Here is a 22,322-nt window from a genome sequence, read left to right on the forward strand (position 1 = left end):
ATGTGTGTGTGTCAGTGTGAATGTGTGTGTGTCAGTGTGAGTGTGTGTGTATGAGTGTGTGGCATGTGTGAAAGTGTGAGTGTGTGAGTGTGTGGTGTGTGTGAGTGTGCGAGTCTGTGTGTGAGTGTATGAGTGTGTGATGTGTGTGTGAGTGTGTGAGAGTGTAAGTGTGTGAGTGTGTGTACACAGAGGCCAGAAGAGGACTTGGGTTCCCTGCTCTGTCACTGTTCATCTTATCCCCATGAGACAGAGCCTCACTCACGGAGCTGGGCAGGGATCAGCAGCCCAGCCATCCTCCTGTCTCCGCACACAGTGAGTGCCGTTGTTCAGGGTTCAGGCATGCACAGCCACAGGCCTATGTTCTGTGGCTGCTGGGAATTTGAACTCAGGCATGTAAAATCCACTGACCCACTGAGCCGTGCGTGTCCTTGGCCCCTTCACATTCTTGATTCTAATCTTCTCTTGGGGACAAACCACTCACTGTAGACAAGAACACTTAGTCAGGGTTCCTATTCCTGCACAAACATCAGGACCAAGAAGCAAGTTGGGGAGGAAAGGGTTTATTCAGCTTACACTGCCACATCGCTGTTCATCGCCAAAGGAAGTCAGGACTGGAACTCAAGCAGGTCAGGAGGCAGGAGCTGATGCAGAGGCCATGGAGGGATGTTACTTACTGGCTTGCTCCCCCTGGCTTCTCAGCTTGCTTTCTTATAGAACTCAAGACCACCAGCCTAGGGACAGCACCATCCACAATGGGTTGGGCCCTCCCCTCTTGATCAATAGTTGAGAAAATGCCTTATGGAGGTCTCATGGAGGCATTTCCTCAACCGAGGCTCCTTTCTCTGTGATAACTCCAGCTTGTGTCCGTTGACACACAAAACCAGCCAGTACAAATACCACCACCACCCCAGTTAGGAGTTTTCTAATGTCTCCCAGGAAGTTCTGGGATTCTTTATTTGGGTGCTGCGTGCCTGCAGAAAGTGCAGACCGTTGTGCGCATGCGCAGCATCAGGAGCGCCTGCTGTCCTGTGTTCCAGGATACAGAGACACACCTCAGCTTTAATTACTCTTGCATTTCCCTTGCTGTCAATCAGTAACTTGTGTGAAGATACTCTAAGCGCACGAGTGGACTCCGGGATTGACCTTTCTACTGCTACAATCCGTTAATGATTCCCTAATTTCCGTTTCCTTCTAGAAGTTCCCGCTGTCCGTTCCTTCATTCGCGCTCAGCTGTGCAGACATTTGCATGACGTTAATACTCTTAGTTGTCTCCAGCGTGTATAGAGTTACCTCCTAGCTCGCTTTGGCTATTATTTTGCATTAATGGGAGAGGAAACTATCTTGTCTCATGCTAAAACAGAGTGCAACCCTGACCACGCCCCCAGCCCCCTCACTGCGGGGATTGTGGGCGGGACTTTCTCTGACCACGCCCCCAGGTCGCTCACTGAGGGATTTCAATGGGAGCTTCACCTAGACCACGCCCCTAGTATTGTCGTAATTTCTGAGCTCTACAACTGTACCGCCACTGTGTCTTGTACCAGCCCTGAAATAGTTCTAGGGAAACTTAGCTACCTATAGCTTTCCCAGTCATGTGCACTGTAAGATGTCTACATGGACACTCACATGCATGTAACTTTTCTTAGGAAAGCTGAAACTTTTTTTTTTTTTCCGGAGCTGGGAACCGAACCCAGGACCTTGGGCTTGCTAGGCAAGCGCTTTACCACTGAGCTAAATCCCCAACCCCAAGCTGAAACTTTTGACCATTAAAGTCTACTTCGGTGTCAACTGTGCTCAGAGGACAGATGAGGCTGCAGCATGTCAGTGGATGTGCTGTCTTTTCTTTTCGTAGCATACTTTTTTTTTTGATTCTTTTTTTCCGGAGCTGGGGACCGAACCCAGGGCCTTGCGCTTCCTAGGCAAGCGCTCTACCACTGAGCTAAATCCCCAACCCCCGTAGCATACTTTTTAATTTGATTTTTTTTCTTTTTTTTTAAGATAGGATTTCTCTGTGTAGCCCTGGCTGTTCTGTAGCCCAGGCTGCCCTCGAATTCACAGAGATACACCTGCCTCTGCTGGGATTAAAGGCACCGCCTTGCTGCGTGACTTCCTTCTGACACAGCTTCTCTAAGTAACCCAAATATGCTATCCTCCTGCCTCACCCTCCCAATGCTGGGATCACAGACTGGGTACCAAGTGCTGGTTTACGAATGAGCCTGAGATGGAGAATCTTCCTTTCCTTCCCAAACATTCTCGCTATCTGTCCCCAGTGAGGAAAGGCCATAGTGACAGGATTTCATTCTATCGTACAAGGCGGTTGTGACTGAGTGAGTTTGTATGTGCTATGTGGTGTGTGATGTGTTATGTGTGGTATGTGTGGTGTGTGTGTGTGTGTATTATGTGGTGTGTGCTGTGTATGTGGTATGTGTTGTGTGTGTCGTGTGTGTTGTGTGTGTGCTGTGTGTGTGCTATGTGTTGTGTGCTGTGTGCTATGTGGTGTGTGTGGTGTGTGTTCTGTGGTATGTGGTATGTGCTGTGTGTGTGCTGTGTGGTTTGTGGGTATGGTGTCTGCTGTGTGTGTGTATGTGGCTGGGTATGCATGTGGAGGTGAGAAGACAACTTTTGTGGGAGACGGATCTCTCTCTACTCTGTGTGTCCAGGGATGATTCTCAGGTAGCCGGGTTTGGCCGCAGGCCGCTTTATCTACCGAGCCACCTCAGTAGCCCAAGAAGGTGGACGCCCTATTCTGTGTTCTGTGTCAGGATTCGGAGCAGAGAGGCCTTGCCAGGTGACTGCATGACCCTGCAGACAGGCTCTAGGACCCCAGGATGGATGCATCTTTGTTTTGAGCTCAGATCTGACTGACTGGCCTCCTGGGCCACGGAGTCTGCACACTCCACCCCTCCTCTCTAGGCCTGCAGTCCTGCTGTGTGAGAACCGGTGTTTCTCTGCCCCTCCCAGGAAGCCTCCTCAGTCTTTTACCAGTGAGCAATGGTCACTCGGGGCACTGGGAGTCTTTTGTTTAGAAAAGATGGTGAAGAGGGTGGACTAGTGGGGGGGACCTCAGGCCATGTGAAGCTGGGACTCCCATGGACTTAGGATATCAGGGCACCTGCACCCCAGCGGCTCTTAGAGGCCTGAGAGGCGGAATGGAGACAAGCCCCAAGCAGTGTGTGTGTGTGTGTGTGTGTGTGTGTGTGTGTGTGTGTGTGTGCGCACGCATAATCCGTGTGCATGCATGTGTGTCCATGGTGTATGCATGCGTGTGCACATGTGTGCATGTTTTGTGCATGTGTGTATGTATGTATAACATGCATGTATGTGTGTGAGAGCACACATGCTGTGCATCTTGTGTTTCCACACATGCTCTCCCACCTGTCGCCGCCTCGCCTGGTGGCCAGATGAAGAGGTCACACCCACCCGCATGCCTCGGTTGAAGCCAGCTGTGCCGCAGCCAGCTTCCCTAGGAGGTGAGCCACAGGGGCCTCTGCTTGATAACTGTCACTGGAACCCTGCGCGGGCAGCGTGAGTGTGAATCCTGCAGGTGCCTGGCTGTGGCTGGGAACACCGGGAGCCTTCCAGAGCTTGTCTCAGGAGCCAGGGGCAGAGGGGAAGTTTACATTCTTGGGATGTTTTCCTTAACAGTCACTGCCTCTCCAGCCATTTCCTGACTTCAGGCAGACGAGCCACAGACAGGCCAGGGACATTGGCTTCATGCCAGCCGGAGGTTTTTCTTGTGTGGGAGTTCGTCCAAGGTGCAAATCCTCCCAACTACAGCCGGGAGACAAAGACCGGAGACTCTGATCACCCCAACCAGCCGTGTGACCCAAATCTCTTAGAGCGATGTCTCCACCCCCTTGCAAGAAGATGGTGGAGTTCCTGGGCAGGGCCCAGGGCACCCCATAGAGAATGACCCCAACCAATGTCCCCAGGGCATCAGGCCTGTGTGTGTGTGTGTGTGTGTGTTATGTGTGTGTGTGTGTCTGTGTGTGTGTCTCTGTGTGTGTGTGTGTGTCTGTGTGTGTGTCTGTGTGTGTGTCTATGTGTGTGTGTGTGTCTGTGTGTGTGTCTGTGTTTGTGTGTGTGTGTCTGTGTGTCTGTGTGTGTCTGTGTGTGTGTGTCTCTGTGTGTCTGTGTGTGTCTGTGTGTCTATATGTGTGTCTGTGTGTGTGTGTCTGTGTGTGTGTGTGTGTGTGTGTGTGTGTGTGTGTATCTGTGTGTCTATGATACAGGAACCTGGTATGTGCGGTGGAGAGGATTCTGACTGAACCTGTTGATCTCAGGCTGCAACCCAGACAGAAAACTGACGGTTGCCTTGGACAGCCAAGGTAAGGGTATCTGACACACATGTGCCACACCAGCATTTTGAAGGATGACATTTTGAAGGGTTGTAAATTCAAGGCCAGCCCAGATCCTCAGTGAATTCCTGTTTCAAAATAAAGACTAAAGAGGTCTGGGAGCTGTTTGTAGTGAACCACTCGGAGGTAAAAGCAAGCGGGTCTCTTAGCTCGGAGGTAAAGCCAGCCTGGTCTACCTACACAGCAATTTCCAGGACAGCTTGGTCTACAGAAGCAAGACTCTTAAAAAGAGGGGTTGAAGGGGCCAGGTTAGATTTATTAGCTGACTGATATTCTGGCTTTCATCCCTGTCACTATCAGTAAAACAAAACAAAACAAACAAACACCCTGCTGACAAGTCCTGAGGCTTCCCTCCTGCAAGGAAGGTGACACCCTGGCTTTTGGCTTTCGGGATTTTCAACAATTAAGGCCCGGGTGTCTGCAGAATGTGTGGATTTCACCCATGCTCTGCAGATCTGCAGAGACAGCGGCGTCCCTGCCTATGGTGGTGTCCCGTGTACGTCAGGAGGTGACCTGGCTGACTGTCTCTGGCTAGCCCTGCGGCACGTCACGGGAGCCTGTGCGCCTGTGCGCCGGGTCTCTCCCTAGGACAGCGAGAGAGCACGTCTGTGTAATACACAGACGTGGGTAACTGCGCGCGGCTGCTAGTGGCTGCGCGCGCGCACGTCGCGGGCTGGCTCTGCTTCTTTTGGGCAGTTCAGTTTCCCAGAAGCCTTCCAGACGCATCCTGGAGCGAGGCCAAATAAAAAGAAATCAAAGTCACCGCCTGCTTTTCTTTCCCGCCTGAGGGCTCACGGTGACCTTTGTCCTATTTCAGGAAGCTTGAGCCATTTGTGCAGAGGCAGCAGGGCACCCCTACCTCAGCCTACTCCGGGGGACTCACGGACCCTGAGCCGCTTTAGCAGAGGAGGGTGCAGGGCTAAGGAGAGCGTGGGGTTGTCTGGCGAGTTAAGAGAACTTTGCAGCTTCACACAGGAAGCTGGCTGTTAAAGAGAGTGCAGAATTTCCTAATAACCTCACACCCACTCCACCCTGCTGTATCCTCAGAAGAATGGAAAGCCAGGGTGGGGACAGGTGGTTGCACATGCATCTTCACAGCTGAGAAGTAAAAACAAGATCCACCCATATGGTGGTACGTCCATACAGTGGAATATTACTCAGCCATAAAAAGAGAAGGGCATTCATTCTACTGCTTGCTCCAACATAGATGACTCTTATGGACACATGCTCTGTGACATAGTTTCTCACCTGTCACCCCTGCACTGAGGATTCAGAGGCGGGAGGATCAGGAGTTCAAGGTCATTCTCAGCTACATACTGAGTTCTAGACTAGCCTGGGCTACCCGAGACCCTGTCTCCAAACACAAAGCTAATTTCTCTGAATTGAGCATCATAATTCATACCTGTCATCCCAGTACTCAGGAGGCTGATGCAGGGGGATCACCATGAATTTGAGGCAGACCTGGATGACTGAGTGAGAGCCCACACTTCATGATCCCCTATCACTGGGGTAGAACTCAAGACTTTCCATGTGTGAGGCAATCACTCTACCAACCAATCGGTCACCCCAGCACAGGGCCGCATGTGCACGTCCTCAGAGAGCTCGGGACCCTAAGGAGGGAAGGTTGGGCTGTCTCCACCCAGCATCTGTGCAGCTTGCATGTGGCAGACTCGTGGGAAAAAGGCGCGCACTGAACCACACTGCACCCTACCCCTGTAGGCAGAGGTCACGTTCAGATAATTCTAAAGGACACAGCTTCTACCCAGATTCACAGCCAATCCAGGACAGGGTTGGTGAGTCCCTGTTTTCCATTGGCTTCCCTGTAAGGAGCTTTCCCCTCCCCACATGTCTGTCGACCCTTCCTTCTGATCCAGCATGACCCTCACCCCAGAACTTCATCTACCCTTGACCTTTTTCACAGCTGCCTACTATTCTCCCAAGCAGCCTAAGCAAGAACTAAAGATTTTGCTTTAAAATTTTCCTCCCGTTTATCTCTTTCATGTGTGGGCACAAGCCAGGGCACACATTTGGAGGCCAAAGGTCAGATGGCAGCTCTCTCCTTTCACCACGCAGACCTGGGATTCAGGTCATCACGTCAGGGTTGGCCACAAGCACCTTTTACCACTCAGCCACCTTGCCAGCCCGGGAGTAAGTAAAGCTTGAAGGTTTAGCCAGAGTGTGTTCCGTCGTCAAACCAGAAACCTAATGGCTCTCCCGAGCCTGGCCCACCTGAGGGTCTAGCCTGTTTATTTATGTGTATTTTGTAATTCGTATCTGGGTCGAAGCTGCCTCACTCTTCAGCCTGTGCTAGCTTTGAACTTACTCTATAGTCCAGGCTAACCTCCCCCTCACAGAAATCCCCCTGCCTCAGCCTTCTCAGTGCTGGGATGACGGGTATATGCCATCGCACCTGGCTTAATTGGAACAGCGTATGGAAGTAGGGCCAGTTCTGTGGTGATGGAATGTTCTGGAATTAGTATGGTCAAACATTGTTCAGCTCTGGCAGGATGCTCGTGCTCTGAGCGGTAATTCCGTGTCAATGAACTTGCCTTCTCTTATGTAAAATGGCTCCGTTTCTGGTGCTCAGTAGGCAGGGCCCTTGCCCAGTGTGCACGAGGTCCTGGTTTCACCCTCAGTACCCAGAAACCAAGCCGGGGAGTGGCACCTACCATCCCAGCTTTCCTGAGGTGGAAACAGATCCTCAGCTACACAGAGTTCCAGGACAGCCTGGGCTACTACACGAGACTCTTATCCACAAAAGGTGGAAGCCCAGCCGCCCTGGGTCCCAGGAGACTCAGAAGCCCAGCTCTAAAACCCCTCAGGTTCTCTGGAGTTTCTCTCACGTCCGACCTCCTCCTGAGAAGACACAGGAAAAGTCTTGGGGGTTTCCCATGCTCTTGCTGAGCTGGTGAGACCGGGGCTGGCTTCCTTGGTTGTTTCTGAGGGGCAGAAAAAAGAGAAGTGAGAACTCTTTGTTTTCAGATCCTTCCAGGAGGCTACCCACTGACATTTCAGAGTCTGGGCTCTTGGAGACTTTGAGGTGGGACTGGGAGGGGAGCAGGCAGAGGCAACATGGAAATGTCAACTAGGAAGCTGTCCCCCCAGTGGAGCCTGGGCCTGTGGGTCTGAGCTGAGTCCCTGCTTCCTCCCATTCCAAGCCAGGAGCTCTACCCCACCCGGTGTGACTGCCACCTGCATGCACACACTCATGCATACACACAGACACACGTACACAGGCACATATACACACATGTACACATACACTCTCACACACATGCGTGTGTATACATACTCATGTACACACATGCACACACATGCACGCACACACATATACATGCGTGTGTACACACATGTTCGTGTGCACACACCACGTTCCCAGATTTTACCCAGGCTGCTTAGGGTCAGAGCAGGTCTCTGCCCGTCTTAGCTTTGGGAAGAGAGTCCACTCTGTCACCTCTCACTCAGTCACCCAAGCAAGCATCTCCATCCTCCCTGCATCCTAAGCGGAATCTTGGTTGTGAAGAGGTGGGAAGAGAATATCTGAAGACTCTGGATCACCCCGTATTTAAAGAGGAGCGAGGAGCCTGGCACCAAGTGTCCAGCTGCCATGGCTGCACCCAGGTCATGGTCGGAGGGCCCCACAGCAAGACGGTGTCTCAGACTGCAGCAGGCTTGGTGTCCTTGAAGGTGCTAGTGGGAGCTGCTGTGACCAACTCGCCCCAAAGGCAAAATGTCTTCCCCTTGCTACCTGCTGCCCTCACCCGCCGCGGTGGCTCTCCCTTTCTTTCCCGTCTGCCCGCTTTTCTTCAGTAGGACAGCTTTATTCCGCAGCCCAGGCTGTTTTCAAGCTCATGGCCACCTTGTGCCTCAGCTTCCTGAGCCAGGGACTGGTAGGCAGGACCCTCTGTGCTGATTGGTAGTGATGTGGTAATTTTGTTACAATCGTAGTTGACTTTGTGTCTCTTATTGATGGTTATAATGTCTGGTTCTGTTTTCTTTTTCATTATCGCTAAGGGTCTTGGGATGTGTCCTCAGGCACTGAGGAGGGGGATCACAACTACATCGGTGTCCTGGTGCATGTTGGGAGAAGGCACTGGGAACCTTGGGGGCAGGCGATCTGTGAGTGCATGTGTGTGAGTGTGGTATGCAGATGCACACGTGTGGAGATCTGAGAAAGTCACGTTCTGTCACCTTGAGACAGGGCCTCTCACTGGACCTGGAGCTGGGCTTGTTGCCTGTGAGACTCTCATCTCGACCTCAGTTCTGGTTTTAGAGATCCACACAGCCATGCCTGGGGACTCAAACTTGGGTTTCTCGCCTTTGCAAAGCACGTGGTCTTACCCACTGAAGCACAGCTTACTGAGGGTGACCAGGACACGGGTGTGGGACACCATCCGGCACAGGGACAGCACAGGGATAGCTTCTGTGAATCTGCACTTCAAAATGGATGGTGGGGAGGTGGGGGGCACAGTCCCGGCACTCTGGAGTCAGAGGCAGGCGAATCTCTGTGAGTTCAAGGCCAGCCTGGTCTACAGGGTGAGTTCCAGGACAAGTCAGGACGACACAGAGAAACTGTCTCAAAAATAAAATGAGAAGCTGAGTGTGGTGGAGCCAGACCCTGATCCCCCAGAGGTCATCGGGGTCACCGTAGGCACCCTGCAGAGCGTTTGGGGTTGTGGGATGAGAAGTCACCTCCAGCATCTGGGTGTCAGTCATATCTAAGGTGAGATGACAGATGTCCTAGAGCCTCAGCCCCTACTGTGTGATTTGGGGTACCTGAGAGATGTCTATGCATGTGGCCATAGAGAGGGTGGAGCCCAGGAATATTGCTCCCCACAGTGAAGGGTTCAGGCCTCAGGCTTCCCTAAACCTCCTCCTCCAGCAGAGAAGGCTGGTCTCAGGCTAAGCAGCCACCCATTGTGTGGGTGGAAAAACCCCTGTTGTTTTGTGAGAACATCCACTGTTTGTGATGGAAGAGGGGCTGAGGTGGGTGGCTGGAGTCACAGGGACTGTCCCAGTCAGAGGGCAGCAGCCTCCTGCCTCGTGAGCCACCAGCCCAACCTGGGCAGGAAGTCCACCCTGGGTTGGCCTCACGAGGGACAGCCCACTACAGAAGCAGCTTCAGAGATGGGGATCCCCCAGGAGCGATGACCGGCTTCTAACTGCCTGATCTCACCAGGGACCTCAGCTTGAGTCAGTCCCCAGAAATCTGCCAGCTAAGGCCTGAACAGAAGGACAAGACCCCTGCTGTCCGTCCCCTCTCCAACCCAGCTCCACCCAGTGTCCTACAGATCGGGAGGGGGCAGCCCTTGAGCCCAAGTTCAAGGCCAGCCTAGGGGCTGGGGAGACATCTATGTTGGTAAAGTTGTGCAAAATGGGGGCCCAAGCTCAGATCTCCAGTACCCATGTAACCTCAGAACTAGAGAGACAGGGCAACAGGATCCTAAAGTTAATGAAGTGCTCCGCCCAACCCACTGTTCTCAATAAACAAGACAGACAGCAGCCGAGAAGGGCCGGGCTTCCTTTGGCCTTCACGTGCATGAGCACACAAAACACAGCCAGCTGGGATAGTGAGTAAGACCGTGTGTGTGTGTGTGTGTGTGTGTGTGTGTGTGTGTGTTGTGTGTGTTTGAATGTGTGCACGTGTATTGTCATACACGTGCATGTGTATGTAAATGTTCATGTGTGTCTGTGCATGTGTGTGCATGTTTGTGTGTGTGTCATGTGTGTGGTATGAGTGAGGACATGTTCATGTGTTTGTGCATATGTGTGCATGTTCATGTGTGTGTTCCTGTGTGTGGTGTGGTTTGAGTTCGTGTGTGTATGTGTGTGTGTGTATGTGTGACATGTTCCCATGTGTGTTCATGTGGTCTATGTGTATGGGCGTGTGGTGTGTACACATACCACAGCTTGCCAAGATGGATGGCCCACAGTCAGTGCTCCCCTAAAGCGTCCCACTTCCCTGGCTCTCCACCCAGCCTGCAGCCGTCCCGGCTCTCTGGTCCCAGTCACCTATCAGCTGTGGGTCCTGGCTTTAACCTAACTTCTAGTTCCCCACCCTCCCACGAGTGGCTCACATCAAAGCAGCCGGCAGCCCTCCCGAATGTTCCATGCATCCACAGGCCCCTGGAATTTTGTTTTCCTTCAGCTGGTGCATGTGCCTCTGTGCACTCTGACCTTGGCTGGGAGTTCCAGGGACTGCCCTGGAATAAAACAAACTGGAAGACAAAATGAGAATACAGTGGTGCCCATCTGCGGAGGGATGCAGTCCGTCTTTAATTTCGCTCATTCATTCCTCTGTTTCGTTTTCTTTTTTTATGACAGCATTTCACACAGCCCAGGCTGGACCACAACTCCTGACTCTCCTGCCTCGGCTTCTGAGGCCTGGGCGTCAGGCCTCTGTCACCTTGCCTGCAGCGCCTGACCTCTCTGAATTCCCAGGAGCTGGAAAGCAGAGTTAGGGTCCTGTGTCACAGGACTGATAATATTTTAAGCAAAGTTTCTCTTTTAAAAGCCGCGTTAGACGGGGGTAGGGATTTAGCTCAGGGGTAGAGCGCTTGCCTAGCAAGGGCAAGGCCCTGGGTTCGGTCCCCAGCCCCGAAAAAAAAAAAAAAAAAAAAAGCTGCATTAGAGCGGGTGGTTAGTCCACGCCATTAGTCCCAGCACTCATCAGGCAGAGGCAGGCGGATGTCGTGAGTTCCAGGCCTGCCAAGTCTACACCGAGAAACCCTGTCCCTAAAAACCAGAGCAAGCAAACAGAGAGGAAAAGACAAAGCTGGCTGGAGCCAGTGAGGTGTGGTTGAGTTTGCAGCGCTTGAGTCACAGCTTCTCCTTCGATCATGACCCACAGGGACCTCTGTCATCTCAGAGTAGGCGCAGAGTTGGGAGTTCAAATCCAGATTCCCCACACGGGTAGGTCCTGTCCGCTCTACTGTGTAAGAATGTGGCCAGAGCAGCAGCAAAGGCTGGAGTGGCTCAGTTACACCCTGGTGGCTCCCGCGGAGGACCCGGCTCGGTCGCCGCACCCCCAGGGCTGTCAGTCAGCTCCAGGGTGTATACGTGTAGGAAATCAATCAATCAATCAATCAATCAATCAATCTCTCGCTCTCTCTTAAATTTCACCTGAGTCATGCCTGATTCAGCAGTTTGTCTTTTCTTTTTTTTTCTTTGAGATTTTTTAATTTTATTTATATGGGCACACTGTCGCTCTCCAGACACTAGAAGAGGGCATCAGATCCCATCACAGATGGTTGTGAGCCACCATGTGGTTGCTGGGAATTGAACTCAGGACCTCTGGAAGAGCAGTCGGTGTTCCTAACCGCTGAGCTATCTTTCCAGCCCTGTCTTTTTTTTTTTTTTCTTTTCTTTTTTTCGGAGCTGGGGACCGAACCCAGGGCCTTGCGCTTGCTAGGCAAGCGCTCTACCACTGAGCTAAATCCCCAACCCCGAGCCCTGTCTTTTTTTAAATTAATATTTTGTCTTTTAGGCCAACTGTCTAACTTACTAGTATACAGATATGCCACTTATCTTTTTTTTTTTTTACAAAATTATTTTATGAAGGAGTCTCTTCAGCGCAGGAGGTTGGGGGTCCGTCTCATAAAATTATTTTATGTGTATTTTGCCTTCATGTTATTCTGTAAACCTGAGTGTAGGACCTGCGAAGGCCAGCAGGGGGCGTCAGGTTCTCCAGAGCTGGGGTCACAGACGGGTTGTGAAGCCCATGTGGGCGCTGGAACTGAACCTGGGTCCTCTGCGGGAGCAGTAGTCATAGACACAGCGCCATCTCTCCAGCCCTATCCACTCTTAAAATACATTTACTATTGTGTGTGTGTGCGCGTGCATTGATGGGTGGGCTCACAAGCCGAGGCCCATGTTTCCTGAGGCAGGGTGACCCCAGGAATCTCCTGTCTCTGCCCCCAGCACACACCCCAGATCTGCACTGCGTGACCTGGATCCTTATGTGGGTTTGAACCTGTGACTGCCTGCTCTGCTCTGCAAGCGTTTTACCGCTGGCATGTCTCCAGTCCTTTCCTTGTTTGGTGTTTATTATCCTCCTGCCTCACTCACACTGGGCAAGCCTCACTGAGCCACTCGGCAGGATGTTCATGAGACTCTTAGAGTTCTTCCCCCAAGGGAGCAGACCCCAGCCCTGTACGGCAGTGTGGGGACTTCTAGGTTCCCACAGCACAGGAGCAGCCACCAGAGGCCAGTACTTGTTCCCTTCTCTGGCTGGGCTGTCACCTCCTGCACAGCCAAATCAAGGCCATGTGTGGCACTCACTGAGCTTCGAGTGTGATGTGAGCTCCACTCCAGGCACCTGGCAGTGGGGCCGAGGTCCTGGGATGGACAGCAGTTCCGGGGACAGAATCAGCTCAATGAAAGCAGGGTTGAAAATGAGTCCCTGGAGTCGGGTATGTTTGTCCCTGACATCGTCCGGTCCGGTGCCAGCCAGCTCTGGATACCAGCTTCTAGAACGTGTTGGAGAGGGTAGCTCTGTAAACATCCATGTGAAATCTGAGGCCTGGGACTGCCTGTCCCCTCCCATAACAAGTAGATTCCAAATGAGCTGGGGGCCACCCGGCATCATCCAGGACCTAATGTCTCCATGTGGTCTTCCTCAGAGCAAGACAAGGGGTCAGAGGCAGAGAGACCAGGAAGTTCCATGCTGATGGCTCTGACAAGACAGGAAGGGGCCTCAGGCCAAGGCATGTGAGGCCTGTAGATGCTGGGATAGGCAGGAGCCCCTGGGGGTGGGGGTCTGCCTCATTTTTTCCGTGTGGGACTGATGTTCAGAGAAGCAGTGCTGTGCCTGATGCCCCCACTACCGAGCCAAGCACGTGGTCGATCTTTCTTGGAGGGATTGCACTGTGATTGTGGGAAAGTAACATCCGAGAGGCTGCAGAGAGACAGAGACGGGGTTTAGTGGCACGTGTGGGAGTTTATTGAGTCCCCAGCATAGACCTCTCCTCTCTCCACCAACCATCTCTCCCTTCAGCCCAGGAGCTACAGGCTCACAAGACCAGAGCTGCCCTGTGCCCTGGCATGGGTCCAGGGTGACAGCATTTCCTCAGGGTCAGGAAGCTCGGAGTGGGTGACAGGAGCCACGGGGCCCAGCCTCCACTCCCAAGGTTACAAACTCTCACATGATTGTGGCCACCCTACACACACACACACACACACACACACACAGAGTCAGAGGGGATCAAAGGCCACCACCCACTGCCCCCAGAGTGCCAGATGGGTAAACAGAGGTCCTTTCTCTCCAGTTCCTGTCACTAAGGTGACAGTCCCCACCCGTGTCATCACAAATCAGCTCATTCTGGGGCCTGTGCTGGGAGCAGGAGCCTGCCTGGCTGTTTTTGCCTCTCGTGGACATTTTACTCATGGCTGTTCTTTGGCCCTTTTCTAAATATAGCCACACAGGGACCCATTTACTCTGTGAACAAAGGGGCCACGGCTGACAGAGAGTCACAAGATGCTGTTTTTCATCTGGGTCAGTGGTTTCCCTCGGAAATACATCCCCCTCCTCCGAGTCCTTTTGTGAGGTCACACACTGTCCTCACGTGGCCAACCCCACGCCATGACCCTGAGAGGCTACAGGCCGGGTCCATCCATCCTAGGAGGGCTCACCAGGGAATCCCAGCATGCATTGCATTCCTATGGCTGGACAGAGGGTGTCAGCCTCCATCCATGGCTCTTGGCCTTCTCTAGTGTCCCCTGTGACAGGAGAGCCTGCCTGGGGTCAGGGGACACAGTGAGGGTCCCCATCGCAGCTGCCAGGAGAAGCACAAAGGAGTGGTCCTTCAGAGGCTTGCATCTGGCCAAGGCCAGCATCTGTGGTGACCATCACAGTCTCTATGGAGATGAAGCCAAGCTGAGATCCCCATGGGTGCTAGGGACATTGTTCTATAGCATTCTCTATAGAGGCTGCACCCACTCCATACCAGGGGCTCCCCAAGTGTCACAGTCACCCTGGATGGGAGCCCCTAGGCCAGGACTCACTGAATGAACACAGGCCAGGAGAAGCCAAAAGAGCAGTGCAAACAATTGCACAACTAAATTGAAAAAATAAACTGCACGGGTGAGGAGAGGAGACGTTACAGCTGCCATAGAATGCAGTTTGGCAATTTCCGGAAAAAAAGCCAAACCAAGTACAATCAACCACATGACCCAGCAACTTGAAATCCCTCTCCCCCACCTCCCCAATCCTGAGCTCCTTCCTGTGTACATGCCCCAGGCACGTGCAGCCATCACCAAGGTTCTGGTGTATACAGTTGGTGTGCAATTGTGTTCAGGATACTTGTATATGCAGTGGTGTGAAGTCATTGTGGAGACCTTGTATTCAGAATTGGTGTGCAGTCATCACTGGGACCCCTGTGTATATATACAGTGGTGTGCAATCATGGCTGAGACTGTTTTTGTATACAGTGGTGTGTGTTAGGCTGCGCAAGTGCATGGGGCTACAGCCAGGCTCTACGCGCAGCCGCAGGACATCAGTCTGGTTTGTTTGGCTTCTGATCTGGGCTCTGTAAACACAGCTCCTTTCTGAACACCGTGTGCTGGGGAGCGAACAGACGTCCTGCGTCTGCCTCCTGCCCATCCGGCCTCGTGGTTTTGTTGTGTTTTGTGTTTGTTTTCCACTTATTTCTTAACTTCTTTTTGGCAGGCAGAACGAGAAACCAGGGAGGGAAAAGTGAACCAGATTCCTGGATGTTGACAGGAAGACAGGAGTGAGACATGTTGCTCTAGGAGACTGAGGGAAAAAAAAACGGAGTTCAAGGCCAAACTAGGTAGCTCTGGGATGCCTTGTCTTAAACAATAAAAGGGGCGCGGTCAGGGTGGACCCTGCCTAGAATCCCCCAGTGAGCGGACTGGGGGCGTGGTTAGGGGAGGAGTCCCGCCTAGAATTTCCAGTGAGGAGCTGTGGGGGTGGCCAAGGATAGGGTCCACTCCTTCCGCCCTAGATCGAGCCTAGAATCTCCCAGGTCCAGCCCCCCAGCACTCCCCTCACCCCAGGCTTATCCAGCCTCTAACCTTCACCCGACCCAGTCTGGACATTAATTTGGTGTAGCTCAGGCTGGCCTCACACTCACTCTGGGTGACCCTGGATTCCATCCTCCACCCTCTGCCTGCAGAAACTGGCCACCAAGCACGGGCCCCAGCCACTTCCATCTCATCCTTTTATGAACACGCGGGCGTGGGGTGGGACTGGCACAGGGGGGTCCCAGGGAGCCACCTGGACCACACCACCGAGGCTGTGATCTTAAAGAATCCTTTCGATCGGCGGTTTCTGGCTCCTGCACTGGAAAGCAGACACACAGCCCAGTTCCCTCCAGTTCGCTGATCCAGGCCCTGAGGGGAGAGAGGGAGGGGATGTCTTCCCAGCTGAGACCTCACCAAGGTTGGCTTCCTCCTTCCACCTGGCGGGACGCTAGCATCCCCCCCCCCTTCCCTGCCCCCGCCCCTGCATTCCCCACATTCCTGTCCCCTGACACAGGATTCCAAGCTGGCCTGGGACTTTCTCGGCAGTAGGGAAGACTGCGGGAGGGGAGGGGCGCTGTGCTTTCCCAGCCTGTGGGAGTGGCAGTGTCCCAGCTATGAGAGCTATGCCCGGCATCCACAGGTTCCCCAGCATTTTTGGGTCTGAATGTCATTGTTTCCTAAAGTGTCTGGAGGTGGGGGCGGGAATGGCCCCTCAAGCTCTACTTTAGAGCCTTTGTAGCCTGGGGAGAAAGCGCAGCGGTTACTGCACTGGCTGCTCCAGTAGAGGACTCAGGTTCAGTTCCTAGTACCCACCTGGGGTTCACACCCCTCTGTGATTACAGCTCCAGGGGACTCGACGCCCCCCTCTGGCCTCTCCTGGAAGTACACAAGGTCTTGAAGGCGGAGGCAGTTGGATTGTCGCGAGTTTTCGGCCAACTGTACTGCATAAACAAAATTTAGCCAGGTGTGAACCATGCCTTTAATCTCCTTAGAGGCGAAAGGATCTGTGTGAGTTCAAGGCCAGCCTGGTACCTGGTGAAACCTTGTCTCAATCAATCACCAATTAATGCCGCAAAGTGCAGCGCTTGGAAAACAGCCTTGTGGGTAAAGGACCTGAGTTCAGTCAAGTGCGAGGTCAACGCTCCCAGCCTGAGTTCACTCAGCGCGTTGGTTTAATTCCAGTTTTGTTTTTCTTTTGAGCCTCGGTCTCACTGATGACACTAGGCTGGCCTCAAAGTTGTGACAATCCCCCTGTCTCAGCTTCCGGATTTGGGTAGACAGATACTGCAGAGGGTGAATTGAGTTACTCATGCCTGGGGCTGGGCTCAGTACAGAGCTAGGCATGCTGAAGCCCTGGTCTATCCCAGCAAGTCAGAAGTTCAAGGCTAGCCTGGGCTACATGAGACCCCGGCCTGGCAAGGAGAGGAAAGAGGGCTGGTGAGAGGGCTCAGTGGTGAAGGTACTGGCTGCCAGGCCTGATGACCAAAGTTCGCTTCTCCTCAGGACCCACTGTTGGAAGGAAAGAGCAAAGCTGTGTCCACAAACACACACACACAAATGAGCTGGTAACAGTGTCACACAAAGAACTCCAAGCTACGTGGGAGGCCAAGGCGGGAGGATTACTGCAAAGCAGAATTTGAGACCAACCGTGTCACAGAAATTTTCACCACCCTAGAATGATCCTTCATTGTTGTCGTTGTTACTTGAGCCAGGATGATATTATTATTATTATTATTATTATTATTATTATTATTAGTAGTAGTAGTAGTAGTAGTAGTAGTAGTAGTAGTAGTAGTGCTTGAGCCAGAGTCTCATGTAGCCAAGGCTGGCCTCAAACGTCCTATGTGGACAAGAATATCCTTGAACTCCTGATCCTTCTGCCTTTGCCTCCCAAGTTCTTGGATGACAATTTCGCAACCCCATGCCCCATGCTGGACATGGAGCATGGAGGGCTTCAGCATGCCAGGCAAGCACCCTGCCCACTGAGCTACGAGAACCCTGCCCATTGAGCTACAAACACCCTGCCTACTGAGCTACAAGCACCCTGCCCACTGTACTATAAGCACCTGCCCACTGAGCTACAAGCACTCTGCCCACTGAGCTATAAACACCCTGCCCATTGAGCTACAAACACCCCTGCCCACTGAGCCACAAGCACCTGCCCACTGAGCTATAAACACCCTGCCTACTGAGCTACAAGCACCCTGCCCACTGAGCTATAAACACCCTGCCTACTGAGCTATAAGCACCCTGCCCACTGAGCTACAAACACCCTGCCTACTGAGCTACAAGCACCCTGCCCACTGAGCTACAAGCACCTGCCCACTGAGCTCCAAGCACTCTGCCCACTGAGCTATAAACACCCTGCCTACTGAGCTACAAGCACCCTGCCCACTGAGCTATAAACACCCTGCCTACTGAGCTATAAGCACCCTGCCCACTGAGCTACAAACACCCTGCCTACTGAGCTACAAGCATCCTGCCCACTGTGCTATAAGCGCCCTGCCCACTGAGCTCCAAGCACCCTGCCTACTGAGCTATAAGCACCCTGTCGGCTAAGTTGTTCTCCCTATGTCTCTGGCTGTGAACTTCTCACCATATTGGCCCCCCGCCAACCCCAGCACATCCCAGAACATGTTTTCATTCTCTGCTCACAAACAGGTGAGCTGAGCTCATCATCTGACCAGGTTGTGTAAGGCAATGAGCCTCAAGTATTTCCCTCAAAGTCCACAGAAAGAGGTCATGGATGTGGGGTTCCCGCCTTGGGTGCAGATGGACAAGCATGGACCTGTCGCCCCATCTCAAAGCCACTATTTTCCGGTTAGAGAAGGCACAATTCGAATCTGGGGCACAGGAAAGAGGGGATTCCAGAGTATTATTCAAACCCATGTCTGCATGGACCTGTGACAAAGCCAGGTCCCTGGTCGTGCCCAGGAACCTGGCCGCCCTGTGGACTCTGCCATGAAGTTATGCAACGGGAGTTCCAGGGAACAGTTCTATCCATTTATAAGCAGCTCAGTACCACCGGCTCACGGAAAGAACTTGTAGCCCAGGGTGTCCTTGGCCTTCTAATCCTCCTGCCTCCACCTCCCCAGGGGTGCTACCACACTAGGTGCTAGGCTCGGCACCTAAGATGTCATTCATCTAGGCAAGCACAGAGCCACAAGCACTATAGCAACTGAGCTTTAAGCACTCTGCTAACGGAGCTGCAAGTACTCTGCCCACTGGGCTCAGTTTGGGCCCTGACTTTTCCCAGGTCCCCCTGGGCCTGGCTGGGACCTGTGACTTCTCTGCACAGACTCTGCACAGGACACAGGATGGGCCAGGGCCTTACCCTGCACACGGTTTCTCAATAGAAGCATCAAACTGGCCCGGCCACATTTGCAGGAAGCACTGGTGGCCCAGCTGTCAGGTAGCAGTCACCTCTGCTTGAGGCAGAGCTGCATCTGACTCCTGACCTGGATCTAGATGGTGCATGTTTTTCCGGGATGGCTGTGGCCACTCAGGTCCCCTTTCCCCTGGATCAGGGACCTGGAGATTTCCCGCAGGATATCTAGAGACAGAGACGCTCCCTGCCACCATTCTGCCTATGCCTGTGGGCTCCGTCCATCTCCCTTCCGTTGTGTCCTCCCTTGTAACCACACAGGGACTCTGTATATTTTATGATTTGTTTTCGTGGTGACTAGGTCTCATGTAGCACAATAGCCTCAAACTGGCTATGTAGCTGAGGGTGGTCTTGAACTCCCGATCCTCTGCTGAGTGTGCTCTACCCTGTTGATGGGGTGATCTGATGGAATTCAGGGTCTCCTGTGTGCTCTCCCAACTCAGCTGCAAGCTTACTGAGCAAGCTGCGTCCGCTGAGCTGCAGGCGCTGTTAGCAGAGGCCTTTGGTGATGACAGTGACTTGGCTGGAGGTGGCTCTGTCCCATCAAACGCTTGGTCCTGTGAAGTCATCAGAGTTCACCTACAGAGCTGTTGGGGTCACAGGGTTTCTCTGCTCTGGGAGTCCTCCAAACCTAGACTTTGCCCCAGGCAACATGTCACCTCTGTCACAACACTGGGTGGGGCTCGGGAGTCAGGCCAGCATGCTCTGTACCTGAGGGACCCCAGCAGCCTGCAGCCGGGTCGGCCCCATCCATGAGCCTGTTACCCTGCTCACCGGCCCAGGGCGAGGTGGAGGGCAGTGGGAAGGGGGTCCCAGTGTCGTAGGTTGGGGTCGTCTGTGGTCTAGGGCATGTGCACCACACACCCAGGCCTGTGACTTTGTAACTGCCAGAGTAAAACCTTCCAACAAGCCCAGGCCAGTCAGCCTGGTGCTGCACAGCAGAGGCTGGGGCACTGGGTCTTCCTCAGCTGTGAGTGAGCACAGGAGGGAGACAGCCCAGGTGACATACATGAGACTGTCACAACAAAACAAAGCAGGAGCTAAAGAGATAGATAGATAGAGAGAGAGAGAGTGTGTGTGTGTGTGTGTGTGTGTGTGTGTGTGTGTGTGCGTGCGCGTGTGTGTAGAGCTCAGATAACTTCAGGAGATCCGTCCTCACTGTCCACTCTGTGGTCCCAGGGCTTGAACTCGGGTTCTCAGACTTGGCAGCAGCACCATGACCTGCTGAGTCTCTGGCCTGTGTGTGCTTGATGGGTTGTTACTCACTCCTGAGAAAGGTCACAGCACGTGAGTGTGTGAATCGAAGCAATGTCATGCTGGGAGAAAGGCTAGGCCCTTGGCAGTGTGAGATTCCAGGACTTTCAACCTACAAGGAAATGGAGACTGGATTCAAGGTCACTGAGGTCAGCTGCCATGACACAGTGCGGTGCAGTAGCTGGGGCAACAGAAGTGGCCTGTGTCCTGGTGGCTTGTCACATGGCCGTATGTCCTTCTAAAACCCTGTCCACTGGGAACGTAAAAGGGTTTCACTGTTAATAGAAACCTTGTTATTAAACAGAGTCCAAGAACGGTAGCTCTCACTGGGCATGGTGGCGCACGCCTTCGATCTCAGCACTGGGAAGGAAGGCAGAGGTAGGCAGATCTCTGTGAGTTCAAGGCCAGCCTGGTCTTCACAGTGAGTTCTAGGCCAGCCAGGGCAGCACAGAGAAACCCTGTCTCAAAAAACAAAACAAACCCAACCACAAACCAACACAAAGGCCGTTGTTATACACCTCCCTTTCTCAGGCGCCTCTGGCTTTTGCTAGTGGTTGTGGTATTGCTTTGTTTTTGATGTGGACTCACGTTGCTAAGGCTGGCCTTGAACTCACAATGTAGTCAAAGATAACCTTGAATTCCTGATCCTTCTGTCTCCAACTTCTGAGGGCTGGGGTAAAGCCACGCACCTCTAGTCTGCCGTAAGAACTTCCTGTGTGAGCAGCTCTGGCCAGTCTCTCTGGTTTCCGTGGCTCCGTCTTCCCGTGGTCAGCAAGAGCCTCATCACTTACCTGTTTATTTAGGGGTTTTGAGAGGATCTCATTGTGTAGCCATGGTTATCCTAGAACTTGCCGTGTAGACCGGGCTGGCCTCTGCCTCCCCAGTGTTGTTGGGATGGGTTGTATAAGGCTGTGATCGTTGTTCAGCTGCATAGAGAACCGTCCAGAATCATCCACAGAACCTGGGTACACCTGCCTGGCATCCCTGCCCTACTAGACCCCCAAAGACGTCCACCTAGGGGACCCTAGCTTCTGGGGCATCTTCTATCCCTCCCCTCTCGGCATGTGGGGTTCCATGGCCTCAGCAGGGCCGGTGACCAAGTTGCAGTCTCTTGGGATCTGCAGAACCAAAAAGAGAATGCCAGGGCTCCTCGGGCCCCCAGAGACTTGTGTGGCGGTCATAGGGGAGCTCCTGGCTGGAGTGGTGGAGGCAGGCACCATGCAGAGCATTCTGGGTAACTAGGTGAATTCCTTCACAATCCCCGTGCTTCTACAGTTCTATGTTACTCTGTCTTCTCCATGCATGGTCCTGGGGTGGCCATCTTCATCCTCCCCAGCACTCAGGTGTAATTATATCTCTCCCCACGTGGGGAGCTAAACCCCAGCCCTGGCTTCCAACTCTAGCAGGATCAGGATGCTCTGTCAGAGCCTTGCCAAGAGCAATGGCTGCTCTGAGAGGCCATCATCCCAAGTCACCACAGGCAATGCCCTGAGTTCTCCTGTGCTGCCCGAGATCCGGCTGTGGTCACTGTGAACACTGCCAGGAGCTCTGAAGGCCTCACTCCACCCACAGGTCTTTCCCCAAGGGTTGCCACGTGCTGCACCTCGTGGCCGGCTACCTGTGAGGAATGAGTGGAGCTGACTCACAGCTCAAGGTGTGGGCTGCATTGACTCCATTACCACCTGTGGGGGAGGGGGAGGGCTGGAGTATGAGTCAGGGACTGGCTGCCCTGCTGGAGAGCAGAGAGCAGCCTACAGAAGCATAGCTCAGGGTCACAGCTCAGGTCAGCAGACACAAGGAAAACCCAGCTGCACACCAGGAAAATCACGGAACACAGAAGCATGTCCACTCATGTGTGGACAAATGTAGCCATGTTCATACTGGTGATATGCAGAGGTGTGTGTGTGTGTGTGTGTGTGTGTGTGTGTGTGTGTGTGTGTGTGTGCAGAGGTGTGTCTGTGTATGCAGAGGTGTGTGTATGTGTGTGCAGAGGTGTGTGTGTGTATGCAGAGGTGTGTGTGTGTGTGTGCAGGGTGTGTGTGTGTGTGTATGCAGAGGTGTGTATGTGTGTGTATACAGAGGGTGTGTGGTTTTTTTTTTTTTTTTTTTCTTTTTTTTTTTGGAGCTGGGGACCGAACCCAGGGCCTTGTGCTTGCTAGGCAAGTGCTCTACTGGGCTGAGCTAAATCCCAACCCCAACAGAGGGTGTGTGTGTGTGTGTGTGCAGAGGTGTGTGTATGTGTGTGTATGCAGAGGTGTGTGTATGTGTGCGTATGCAGAGGTGTGTGTGTGTGTGTATACGGAGGTGTGTGTGTGTGTGTATGCAGAGGGTGTGTGTGTGTGCGT

General features: G+C 53.1%; 1 protein-coding gene across 3 annotated transcripts in view; it reads left to right on the plus strand.

The window, feature by feature from the left end:
- Gng7 (G protein subunit gamma 7) overlaps positions 1-22,322 on the plus strand; it is a 60,513-nt gene that overhangs the window by 34,900 nt on the left and 3,291 nt on the right. The window contains exon 3 of one of the 3 annotated variants that reach the window (XM_032907438.1): positions 8,370-8,445. The exons of the other annotated variants lie outside the window; for them this stretch is intronic. The gene's annotated coding sequence lies outside the window, so the exon portion shown is untranslated. The remainder of the gene's footprint in view (positions 1-8,369; positions 8,446-22,322) is intronic. 3 annotated transcript variants of the gene reach the window in all.

The sequence above is a fragment of the Rattus rattus genome, chromosome 1 (genome assembly GCF_011064425.1).
Source record: "Rattus rattus isolate New Zealand chromosome 1, Rrattus_CSIRO_v1, whole genome shotgun sequence".
NCBI lineage: Eukaryota > Metazoa > Chordata > Mammalia > Rodentia > Muridae > Rattus > Rattus rattus.